Here is a 13,728-nt window from a genome sequence, read left to right as displayed (position 1 = left end):
GTATTAGGACATAAAGACCTCAAAATTAAATGCAGAAAGGTAGAAATAGTAAATGCATTTTTTTCAGATCACGATGCAATAAAAACTACATTCAACAAAAAGCTAGGGGTAAATAGACCAAAAAGTAATTGGAAATTAAATAATCTCATCCTAAAGAATGAATGGGTGAAACAGCAAATCATTAACACAATTAATAATTTCACTCAAGATAATGATGAGATATCATACCAAAATTTGTGGGATGCAGCCAAAGCGGTAATAAGGGGAAATTTTATATTTCTAGAGGCTTTCTTGAACACAAAAGGGAAAGAGAAGATCAATGAATTGGGCTTGCAAGTTAAAAATCTAGAAAAGGAGCAAATTGAAAGCTCCCCATCAAATACTAAACTTGACATTCTAAAATTAAAAAGAGAAATTAATAAAATTGAAAGTAAAAAAAACTATTGAACTAATAAATAAAACTAATAGTTGGTTTTATGAAAAAAATAGATAAACCTTTGGTAAATTTGAAAAAGAAAGAGGAAAATCAAATTGTTAATCTTAAAAATGAAAAGGGAGAAATTTCCACCAATGAAGAGGAAATAAGAGCAATAATTAGGAGTTACTCCAAGAAAATATTTTAATGATCTAGAAAAAATAACAACAAAATTCATATGGAACAATAAAAAGTCGAGAATCTCAAGGGAATTAATGAAAAAAAAATCAAATGAAGGTGGCCTAGCTGTACCTGATCTAAAATTATATTATAAAGCAGCAGTCACCAAAACCATTTGGTATTGGCTAAGAAATAGATTAGTGGATCAGTGGAAAAGGTTAGATTCACAAGACAGAATAGTCAACTATAGCAATCTAGTGTTTGACAAACCCAAAGACCCTAACTTCTGGGATAAGAATTCATTATTTGATAAAAACTGCTGGGATAATTGGAAAGTAGTATGGCAGAAATTAGGCATGGACCCACACTTAATACCAAGATAAGATCAAAATGGGTCCATGACCTAGGCATAAAGAACAAGATTATAAATAAATTAGAGGAACATAGGATAGTTTATCTCTCAGACTTGTGGAGGAGAAAGAAATTTGTGACCAAAGATGAACTAGAGACCATTACCGATCACAAAATAGAAAATTTTGATTACATCAAATTAAAAAGCCTTTGTACAAATAAAACTAATGCAAACAAGATTAGAAGGGAAGCAACAAACTGGGAAAACATCTTCACAGTTAAAGGTTCTGATAAAGGCCTCATTTCCAAAATATATAGAGAACTGACTCAAATTTATAAGAAATCAAGCCATTCTCCAATTGATAAATGGTCAAAGGATACGAACAGACAATTTTCAGAGGATGAAATTGAAACTATTACCACTCATATGAAAGAGTGTTCCAAATCATTATTGATCAGAGAAATGCAAATTAAGACAACTCTGAGATACCACTACACACCTGTCAGATTGGCTAAGATGACAGGAAAAAATAATGATGAATGTTGGAGGGGATGCGGGAAAACTGGGACACTGATGCATTGTTGGTGGAGTTGTAAACGAATCCAACCATTCTGGAGAGAAATATGGAATTATGCCCAAAAAATTATCAAATTGTGCATACCCTTTGATCCAGCAGTGTTTCTATTGGGCTTATATCCCAAAGAAATACTAAAGAAGAGAAAGGGACCTGTATGTGCCAAAATGTTTGTAGCAGCCCTGTTTGTAGTGGCTAGAAACTGGAAAATGAATGGATGCCCATCAATTGGAGAATGGCTGGGTAAATTGTGGTATATGAATGTTATGGAATATTATTGTTCCATAAGAAATGACCAACAGGATGAATATAGAGAGGACTGGCGAGACTTACATGAACTGATGCTAAGTGAAATGAGCAGAACCAGGAGATCATTATACACTTCGACAACGATATTGTATGAGGACATATTTTGATGGAAGGGGATTTCTTTGACAAAGAGACCTAACTGAGTTTCAGTTGATAAATGACAGACAGAAGCAGCTACACCCAAAGAAAGAACACTGGGAAACGAATGTGAACTATCTGCATTTTTGTTTTTCTTCCCGGGTTATTTATACCTTCTGAATCCAATTTTCCCTGTGCAACAAGAGAACTGTTCGGTTCTGCAAACATGTATTGTATCTAGGATATACTGCAACATATCCAACAGATATAAGACTGCTTGCCATCTAGGGGAGGGGATGGAGGGAGGGAGGGAGGGGAAAAATCGGAACAAAAATGAGTGCAAGGGATAATGTTGTAAAAAAAATTACCCTGGCATGGATTCTGTCAATACAAAGTAATTATTAAATAAAATTTTTAAAAAATAAATAAAGAAAAATTTAAAAAAGAAAAAAATAATAATAATTAGGAGTTACTTTGCCCAACTTTTGATAACCTAAGTGAATAGATGACTCCCTTCAAAAATATAGGCTGCCCAGATTAACAGAGGAGGAAGTAAATTGTTTAAATAGTCCCATTTTAGAAAAAAAAAAATAGAACAAGCTATTAATCAACTCCTTAAGAAAAAATCCCCAGGACCAGGTGGATTTACATGTGAATTCTACCAAACATTTAAAGAACAATTAACTCCAATGTTATATTAAACTATTTGAAAAAATAGGGAATGAAGGACTCCTACCAAATTCCTTTTATGACACAGACATGGTACTGATACCTAAACCAGGTAGGTTGAAAACAGAGAAAGAAAATTATAGACCAGTGTCCCTGATGAATATTGATGCTAAAATCTTAAATAAAATATTAGCCAAAAGATTACAGAAAATCATCCTCAGGATAATACACTACGACCAAGTAGGATTTATACCAGGAATGCAGGGCTGGTTCAATATTAGGAAAACTATTAGTATAATTGACTATATCAATAACAAAATTAACAAAAATCATATGATCATCTCAATAGATAAAAAAAGCATTTGATAAAATCCAACATCCATTCCTAAAAAAACACTTGAGAGTATAGGAATAAATGGACTTTTCCTTAAAATAGTCAGTAGCATCTATTTAACACCATCAGTAAGCGTCATATGTAATGGGGATAAACTGGAACCCATTCCCAATAAGATCAGGAGCAAAACAAGGTTGCCCACTTTCACCATTACTATTCAATATTGTATTGGAAATGCTAGCTTTGGCAATAAGAGTTGAGAAATAGATTAAAGGAATTAAAGTAGGTAATGAGGAATTCAAATTATCACTCTTTGCAGATGATATGATGGTATACTTAGAGAACCCCAGAGATTCTACTAAAAAGCTATTAGAAATAATCCACAATTTTAGTAAAGTTGCAGGATACAAAATAAACTCACATAAATCATTAGCATTTTTATATATCACTAACAAAATCCAATAGTTAGAGATACAAAAAGAAATGCCATTTAAAGTAACTGCCAATAATATAAAATATTTGGGAATCTATCTGCCAAGGGAAAGTCAGGAACTATATGAGCAAAACTATAAACACTTTTCACACAAATTAAGTCAGATCTAACCAATTGAAAAAATATTAAGTGCTCTTGGATAGGTCAAGCGAATATAATAAACATGACAATACTACCTAAACTAATCTATTTATTTAGTGCTACACCAATAAGACCCCAAAAAAACTATTTTAATGAACTAGAAAAATTAACAGTAAAATTCATCTGGAAGAACAAAAGGGACTTTTGACTTTCAAGGGAACTAATGCAAAAAAAAAAAAAATCAAGTGAAGGTGGCCAGCTCTACCAGATCTAAAACTATATTATAAAGCAGTCACCAAAACCATTTGGTATTGGCTAAGAAATAGACTAGTTAATCAATGGAATAGGTTAGGTTCACAAGACAATATAGTCAACTTTAATAATCTAGTGTTTGACAAACCTAAAGACCCCAGCTTTTTGGCTAAGAATTCACTGTTTGACAAAAACTGCTGGGAAAATTGGAAATATGGCAGAAACTAAGCATTGACCCACACTTAACACATACACCAAGATAAAGTCAAAATGAGTTCATTATCTAGGAATATAATTATAGATCTCGAACAACTTCCAAAACAACCAGAATAATAATAAACAAAATTCAACCTAATAATTATAAATAAATTAGAAGAACTTAGGATAGTTAACTCTCAGACCTGTGGAAGAGGAAGGAAGTTGTGACCAATGAAGAACTAGAGATCATTATTAATCACAAAACAGAAAATTTTGATTATATCAAATTAAAAAGCTTTTGTACAAACAACACTAATGCAGACAAGATTAGAAGGGAAGCAATAAACTGGGAAAACATTTTTACAATCAAAGGTCCTGATAAAGGCCTCATTTCCAAAATACATAGAGAATTGAGTCTAATTTATAAGAAATCAAGCCATTCTCCAGTTGATAAATGGTCAAAGGATATGAACAGACAGTTTTCAGACGAAGAAATTGAAACTATTTCTAGCCATATGAAAAGATGCTTCAAATAATTATTAATCAGAGAAATACAAATTAAGATAACTCTGAGATACCACTATACACCTCTCAGATTGGCTAGGATGACAGGAAAAGATAATGCTGAATGTTGGAGAGAATGTGGGAAAATGGGGACACTGATACATTGTTGGTGGAATTGTGAATACATCCAACCATTCTAGAGAGCAATTTGGAACTATGTCCAAAAAGTTATCAAACTGTGCATACCCTTTAATCCAGCAGTGTTACTGCTGAGCTTACATCCCAAAGAGATATTAAAGAAGGGAAAGGGACCTGTATGTGCAAAAATGTTTGTGGCAGCCCTTTTTGTAGTGGCTAGGAACTGGAAATTAAATGAATGCCCATCAATTGGAGAATGGCTGAATAAGTTGTGGTATATGAATATGGAATATTATTGTTCTGTAAGAAATGACCAGCAGGATGATTTCAGGAAGGCCTAAAAAGACTTACATGAACTGAAGCTAAGTGAAATGAGCAAGACCAGGAGATCATTGTATATTTCAACAACAATACTCTATGATGATCAATTCTGATGGACATTGCTCTTTTCAACAATGAGATGAACCAAATCAGTCCCATTTGTTCAATAATGAAGATTACCAGCTACACCCAGCAAAAGAACTCTGGGAAATGAGTGTGAAGCACAATATAGCATTTCCACTCCTTCTGTTTTTGTCTGCTTGCATTTTTGATTTTCTTCTCAAGTTATTTTTACCTTATTTCTAGGTCCGATTTTTCTTGTGCAGCAAAATAATTGTATGGATAGGTATACATATATTGTATTTAACATATACTTTAACATATTTAAGATATTTTGATCTACCTGGCATCTAGGGGAGGGGGTAGGGGGAAGAAGGGAAAAAGTTGGAACAGAAGGTTTTGCAAGGGTCAATGCTGAAAAATTACTCATGCATATATCTTGTAAATAAAAGGCTATAATAATAATTTTAAAAATCCCTCTGAGCCTAAAACCAAACTAGTCATATACAAAAGAGACACTACCCTCAATCCTTTACTAGAGATAAGTTAAATCTTTCTGCTGGTGATACAGATCATTTTTGTTTTTGCAATCAAACTACTCACAGCTTAATCTAAAATTTGTGTTTCTTCACTCAATTTCTAGTTAGTCTACTAGTCAATTAAGCACTTATTATGTCCCTGGCACTGTGCTTAACTGGATACAAATACAAGCAAAAAGACAGTCCCTGCCCCCCAAGGAGTTTACATTCAAATGTGGAAGAAAGTATGCAAAAGGATGCAGAAAATGTAAATCTCCAGAGGAGCATAGTCTAGTAGGAAATGAAGAAGTGGCTGATCTGAATGCCCTCCTTTAATGAAAATTTAAGGAGGAAGTCTCCTCCAAACAGAGGGAAGAACATCAGGGCAGAAGTACTTCATTAATTTTTACTGAAAAGAAAAAGTTGTTTTTCAACTAGTTTTAAGAACCAAAGTGTTTACCCAATAAAAAGTTAATAACTCACAGTCTTTATCTTTTGGTTTTTATTCTTTTCTTTATGTAAAATCAATTTTCTGGCCCTGCTTCACCAAATTGCTCCATTTGAAAGATACACACATATATATAAACATTCCCAAGAAGTTCAGGGTTAATCTGAAATATAATGAGGAAAAGAAAGAAAAAGAGGAAGAAGAGGAGAAAAAAAGGAAAAGGAAAGGAAAGAGAGAGAGAAAGAATGGAAACCAAGGAAGAGGGAGAGGGAATCAAATTGGACAAAAACGTAAAACAAAAATACAAATTTTCAGATTACTAATAACACCTTTAAAGAGAATCACAAATCATAAAAATCCTGCACAAACAAAAAAGAAAAAAAAAATCTTTAAAATATAAGGAGAGTTTGATGTTGTTTGAGTGGTCTCAGTTCCTGGTGGTCTAGATAGTGTCAATAAGAGAGTTGTTAAAAATCCCCTTTAAATTGGCCACAGGTTTTAGGAGTGAAAGAATTCACTCATTCCAGAATTATTAGTTGCAAAATGGAAGATTATTGTTGGATAGAAATCAGTTTACCAAGAGACTGACTTCTATAGTGGCAGATCTATTGGAAAATGGAGTTTTGCAGTGAGCATGCTTTCTCAGTGGACAGAAGGTCCTGGCAGCTGAGTGAGCTACCTAGGTCTATCTGCAAAGACCTTAGTTGATGGAAGCTGTTATATTGGGTATCTTGGTGGAGGGCTGGGACAGCTCGAGCAGATCATGCTGACAAGGGTCAGACCAGGTGGGGGGCTAGGACAGCCCAGATCTTCTATTGGAATTAACAACACTTCAAAGGGATGCTTTTTGACTAGGATTTCTAATTGAATCAAAGGCCCTGCCATACTGGAAAGATAACTTGTCTAGGGAGGATATGCCTTCCCCAAGAGGAGCTGAGAATCTGAAAGGGACCACAGATCAAAAGGAAATACAGTTTCTTAAAGGAACCACAACCTGCTTCAAGTTCAGTCTTTAACACAATGCTTGGCACATAATAGGCATTTAATAAATGTTGATTGATTGATTGTTTCCTCTTATCAATTTGAAAAATATATTACCACACCTATAGAAGAATATGAATTTTAAAAGAATGAGATAAAGATGAAATAAAAAGATAATTTAAATATTTTATTTTACTTATTAATGATGCAAAACTTTTACTTTTATGTAAGTATTGTTATTGCAATAATTATATATAAAATTGCAAATAGTATTTTTAAAAAGAACAATGTGATTTAATAGTTTCATTTTTAAATATTTAAATATTAAATATATGTATATATATACATGCACACATATATTGTATATGTGTATCTATTCATATATATGAACATGTGTGTGCACGTGCGTGTGTGTGTGTGTGTGTGTGTGTGTGTGTATCCTGGGGAAATAAGATGGTCTTATCCATAACAACTTCATTAATAATTAATTGCTCAATTTTTTAAACATAGCTAGCCAAGCCAACAAATTTCACATGTGTATTTATACAAACACACACACATACATATATGTAACTACACATTTTTTATAGAAGACAATACAACAACAGAATAATATTATGTAAGGAATATTACAGCTTTTCAACCATAACCATTTTTCTGTGTGAGAATATTCACAATGCACAAACAAGCCAAAGTGAATCATCTCTGATTCCAATTCAGTAGAATGTTTTCTATATATATATATATATATATATATATATATCCCTTTTTCTCTATAGTTTGTTGATTAATGAATGAATTTCCCACTCAATATCCTATTAATATTTTATTTGTGCTTTTGTACAAGTGTGAAGAAAAACTAAAAGAAAACTCCTTTGAATATATTATAAGAGTAAAGCTTTTAAAATTATGGGTCATAACCCCATATGGGATCACATAATGACGGTGAGGATCACAAGAAATTTGACAACAGTAAAAGGCATCAATTATTCTGTCAAGATGTAATTCTTCATGTAAAATAAACAAACATCTTCTTAGTATGCAAATTTGCTTTTATCTTTAATAAATGATAAAATTATGTGCATACCAAAGAACTGTTTTAAAATAAATCTTTTTATGATTATCAGGAAATGTTTGATTTGTATACATGTTTTTAGTTACCTATATACCCTGGTTGTATAAAAATTCCTTGAGCAAAAAGAGGTCTCAAGTAGAAAAAGTTTAAGAAGCCTTGAAGAAGACCAGTTATTAGTCAATTTATAGGAGCAATGTCAAACAGAGAAGCTTATGTAAGATACAATAATCAATAAGAAGACATTAAATATTTGGGTGTGGGAGGAAAGAGAGCAACGGAATAAGGAGGATGTATAGGAGTGGGGAGCAACCTGAGAAAGGCAAACCAATTGGGAATTTTCTCAGGGAGCCTGAATAGCTATTGCTGTAAGTACCTATCAAAGTTAGGTTATGATTGCCTTAATTAACACAAAGGAGGAGAGTTTGGGAATTTGGATAGTAAATAGTAGGAGAGAACAGAGTAGGAGAATGTTAGGAGATGGGCTAGGTAAAGAGTAGGTTGATCATATTGGAGACAAAGCCCATGATAAACTATCACTATGTCTTATGGAAAGACAAATGAAGTAACTCAAAGCAAAGAACAAGAACAAAAACAAGAACGAGAAGATAAGAACAATATATACACATATAACCAGAGATGGAAATGGACACAGTAGAAGTAAATTTAAAAGATACTATGCATATATGGCATAAAATTCATTTTAATATACATAATTATAAATGATTATTTGGTTCTGTTTTTAAAGGACATAAAATATTTATATAAGAAAAGTGCATAATAATTTTTGACTAGGAATTAGTTCTAAGCAGGACAACAGAAGACTCTTAAGAAAAGAATCAAAGGCCAATTTTAATAACACTAGAGTATTTCATTAATGTCGATTTATTTCATAAAGATGAATAACTAGTTATGTGGCTTATTTGTCTGGAAAAAACTGGAAATTTTAATAGAATGACAATTTAATTTGAACCAAAATAAAAGACATGACAACCAAAAAAAAAAAAAAACCTAATATGATCTTAGGTGAAATTAAGGAAGGCATTATAATATTTTTTTTAATTTTTTATTTAATAATTACTTTATATTGACACTCGTTTCTGTTCCGATTTTTTTTTCCCCTCCCTCCCTCCCTCCGCCCCCTCCCCTAGATGGCAAGCAGTCCTTTATAAAAAATATGGAACGCTTCACGAATTTGCGTGTCATCCTTGCGCAGGGGCCATGCTAATCTTCTCTGTATCGTTCCAATTTTAGTATATGTGCTGCCGAAGCGAGCACGGCATTATAATATTTTTAAATGATAATTCACAAAGTGGAGTACATAAGTAATAAAGAAATCAAGAGGATCAATAATCATAACATCATTCTATAGAAAAAAAGTTGAAGAAATGAAGGACAGTGGAGTAAGTGCAGAGAGAACTAATTTTAGATGAGCTGTAAAGAAAAACTTCTAAATGATGATAATTAACCAAAAGTAAATTGAGTTGTCTCAGAGAATGGTATGTTTCCCACTCATGATAGACACTCAAGCAAATGCTGAATCAATATTTGTCAGATATATCACAGATAGAATTTTTGTCCAGATATAGTTAGATCAATTTTGAAGGTCATGAGATCATAACAAGAAAGATTTGGAACTAAAAAGAACTCCAGAGATAATCTAGTGCAACCTTCCATTTTACAGATGAGGAAAATGAAGTCAAAGTGACTTGCCAGACAGTGCATATCTTGTATCTAAGGCAAACTTTAAACACGAGTTTTTTTGGACTCTAAGTCTCTAGTCCAGCTAGCCCATAAATATTTTCTGAACTTTTAGAGGTCATTTAGTCCTAATCTTACTCTCCTGTGACAATCTGTTTAGATCTCAGTTATATCATCAGTAAAATAATATCAACATCAATCTACGTCAGAATAATTGCACAGGCTAAAATAAGTTTAAACCATTTTCAATGGTGATTTTTTTCTGTGTGTAAGAAAGTATAACATTTCAAATATATGAAGAAATAACATGCACTAGCATGGGAGACATAAATATGACACATCTTAAACTTTATAAACATGAAGAATGCAAATGAAAGTTTTGGAATGGTTCAGGAAGCAATTAAATGCTGTCATCTAAAAAACAGAATCTATGGGACAATATGTGATGCACTAAGTGATCTTTCCAAGAAAAATGCCTTATGACCTTAGCTTGAACAATATCATTGATAGGAATCAAGTTTATTTAAAACATCTTTAAAATATGAACAATTCTTTCAATGGAAAAAGCTACTCACATTCCATTGGAATGCTTCCCATTACTTTACCAGCTGCAAACCCTGTGTTAAAATAAAATAAGGGCAGTTTGTATTCTGTGGAATTCTCAGAGTTTATACTATCACAAATTTTAAAACAGAGATGATGCTGTAAAAAATAAAAGACAGCTCCCCAGCATTCTCAAAATAAAAACATTTTAAATACACTTATATTTCATTCCTCCACCACTACCTGCCAGTAAATAGAAAAATTTTTTGGTGATTAGAAGATGTATAATATCTTCTTCCTATCTCACTCTCCTCTTCACTATCTGCTCCCTGATTTACTAGTTTTGTAAGCATTCTTCTCAAGGAGATCATCACAAGTCAATTCAAAAAATATTAATTATGCATATATTATATGCAAATTACTGCTATGGTTATTAGAGATACAAAGATGAAAAACTTCCCTAAAGAATTTACAATCTCATAATCTGTTGTCCTACAATACAGAGAAGCAACTATGTCTAATCATCAGCCTCAAAGATTAGCATTGGTTGACTTTTTTAAAATACAGTTTCAAGCTTGAAGGGTCTTTTCATCACATTAAATTGTTTTCATTGCTTTAATCTAAATCTACACATGACTATTTATGTATTCTTTGTGGCTCTATATGTGACAACTGCGTGTTGTTTTATGCAAAAAGCAGGGCTCTTTCAGAGCTCACTTGATCATGTTCTGACCATTGGATTTCTGTCCATAATTGAATAAGAGGCACCATTTTTCCCACATGACCCAGGTCCAGCACTCTCTGCCTTTGTGCTAACTAGCTGCCTATATTACCTAACTTCTTCATGGTCTTTTAGATCTCATTTAAATTTAGTTTTCATTGTTTCCTCAACCATTCTGCAACTTTGATCCCATGAAATATATATACCTATACTTTAGACAATAGCAACCAGTTCACTTAACGATTGGTAACAGAGTCGGGCTCAAAACATGGGAGTCTTAATATACCAGATTTTTCCTTGCATTTCTCTAACGAATCTGAATAAGAACTGAAAATGAATGAAAAAGTGGTGAAAGAGCATCCAGACGTTTTTGATGAGTTCCAGACTATAGATTTGGAAGAACTGCATTCTAGGATATACTGAAAAAACTAGTAGAAACTAGCATTGACTTATTATTGATTAAATATTTGAAAAATCTTTGAGAGGTAGTACAAAACTCTAAAAGGGGGAATTTAATCTTAGTTTTTTAAAAAGGGAAAGAAGATAGAGTCTTTGATTCTGTAAACCAGTGAGCTAATTTCAATTCCTGGTAAAATTCTATAGTGCATTATCAAAATGAGCACTTTGGAAGAAAAGTGGTGATAAATAAGAAATAAAATGGTTTCATTAAGAAGGGATTCTGCCAAAACTAACTTCATGTAATTTTTGTAACACAGCAAAAATCCAGAAAAAGGAGAGTTTCGGCATTTGAGAAAATGTTATGTATGTGACACTACTAAAATTGCTTTTATAGGACTTTATTTTTTTATTTTCATTTTTTTTAAATAATTATACTTTTTATTGACAGAGCCCATGCCTGGGTAATTTTTTACAACATTATCCCTTGCACTCACTACTGTTCTGACTTTTCCCTTCCCTCTCTCTACCCCCTCCTCCAGATGGCAAGCAGTCCTATACATGTTAAATATGTCACATTATATCCTAGATACAATATATGTGTGCAGAATCGAACAGTTCTCTTGTTGCACAGGAAGAATTGGATTCAGAAGGTAAAAATAGCCCTGGAAGAAAAACCAAAATGCAAACAGTTTACATTCATTTCCCAGTGTTCTTTCTTTGGGTGTAGCTGCTTCTGTCCATCACTGATCAATTGAAACTGAATTAGATCTCTTTGTTGAAGAAATCCAAGATTTCTGCTGGATCCTGAATACAACCTCATACAGTATCATTGTTGAAGTATCTAATAATATGGGACTTTATTATTATGGGGTTAAATTTTTTTTTAACGAAGAGAAAAAAACTAGACAGTTTTATATAAATAGGAAAAAATTATGTCTTAAGAGGAAATTAAAAGAAGATAATTTATTTAATGTGGTGTCCTGGAATATTAGAATTTTTTAAATAGGAACCAAGTCAAAATATTAGTCATGTGTATCTATTCTTAAAGCATGGAGTAGGAGGAAAGAATGAGGATTAAATGTATCTATAGATGGAGGGAAAGTTTCTGAGTTCTATTAATCTGTGAATAAAGTTCCCAAAGGAAGTGGTGAAAACTCCAGTGCTTGAATCTTTTAAAAATGAGACAGGGTTAGCACCAGGGAATGAACCATGGGGAATACTCTGGCAGGCGCACAAGAGAATAAAACTAGATGATCTAATGATGGACCTTTTTCTTTTCCAACAATGATAATACTGAAGAGCTGCTGAGATTTTTTTAAGCAAACTGAATGTTAGAGAACAAAGAGATGAAAATAGTTGTTATATTATGGAAATTCAACTAAATCTTAATTGAGAAAGCATTCTATGCTAGTGAATAATAAAATGACCTTTCTGGGAACATTAATATGAAAATATCAGACATCAATTCACTTTATAACCTGTCTACAAGTATTGAAAATGAGAAAGAGTGATAACATTACAGACTAGGTTAAGAGAACTTAAAAGGCAAGGCATGTAAAAAAAATATAATAATTCTTCAAGTATACAGAATAGTAGGGGTGGGAAGTTTCAGACAATAGGATTTTCCAAATAATTAAGTATTGACATCTTTTTTTTAAAGCAAAATATTTCAGCTGTTTTATAGGATTTTTTCAAGGATATGCTAGGTATTTCCCTGCTTTTTTAAACAGAGTATAAGATACTTAAAATTTCATTACCGTAGATATTTCCCTCCAGTGATATTGACCATTCATTCCATAGCTCAAAAATTCTTTCTAGAGACCCCAGGAGGCATAAACATACATGGACACAGAGGTCTATAAATGTAGACTGTTAAATGCATGAGACTTGATAAGATAAGCAAGAGAATGTAGGGAGAAAAGAAGAAAGGATCTAGGACAGAGTTCTTTTTATATATTTTTTATTATTATTATAGCTTTTATTTACAAACATATTTGCAAGACAAGTTACAAGACATTACAAGATATATGGGTAATTTTTCAACATTGACCCTTGCAAAACCTTCTGATCCAACTTTTCCCCTCCTTCCCCCCACCCTCTCCTCTAGATGGCAGGTAGACCAATACATGTTAAATATGTTAAAGTATATGTTAAATGCAATATATGTATACATATTTATACAGTTATCTTGCTGCACTAGAGAAATCGAACATAGAAATAAGGTAAAAATAACCTGAGAAGGAGAACAAAAATGCAAGCGGACAACAACAGGAGTGGAAATGCTATGTTGTGTCCCACTCTTTTCCCATAGTTCTTTCACTAGGTGTAGCTGGTTCTCTTCATTACTGAATAATTGGAACTGATTTGGTTCATCTCATTGGTGAAGA

General features: G+C 32.6%; 1 non-coding gene across 1 annotated transcript; it reads right to left on the bottom strand.

The window, feature by feature from the left end:
* Positions 1–9,148: 9,148 nt before the first annotated feature.
* Positions 9,149–9,255, bottom strand: LOC127563536 (U6 spliceosomal RNA). The gene has a single exon (XR_007953993.1). It is a non-coding gene; the product is annotated as a U6 spliceosomal RNA (small nuclear RNA).
* Between the last annotated feature and the right edge of the window lie 4,473 nt (positions 9,256–13,728).

This window comes from Antechinus flavipes, chromosome 4, assembly GCF_016432865.1.
Source record: "Antechinus flavipes isolate AdamAnt ecotype Samford, QLD, Australia chromosome 4, AdamAnt_v2, whole genome shotgun sequence".
NCBI classification, from domain to species: domain Eukaryota; kingdom Metazoa; phylum Chordata; class Mammalia; order Dasyuromorphia; family Dasyuridae; genus Antechinus; species Antechinus flavipes.
This window is presented reverse-complemented; position numbering and strand designations above follow the sequence as displayed.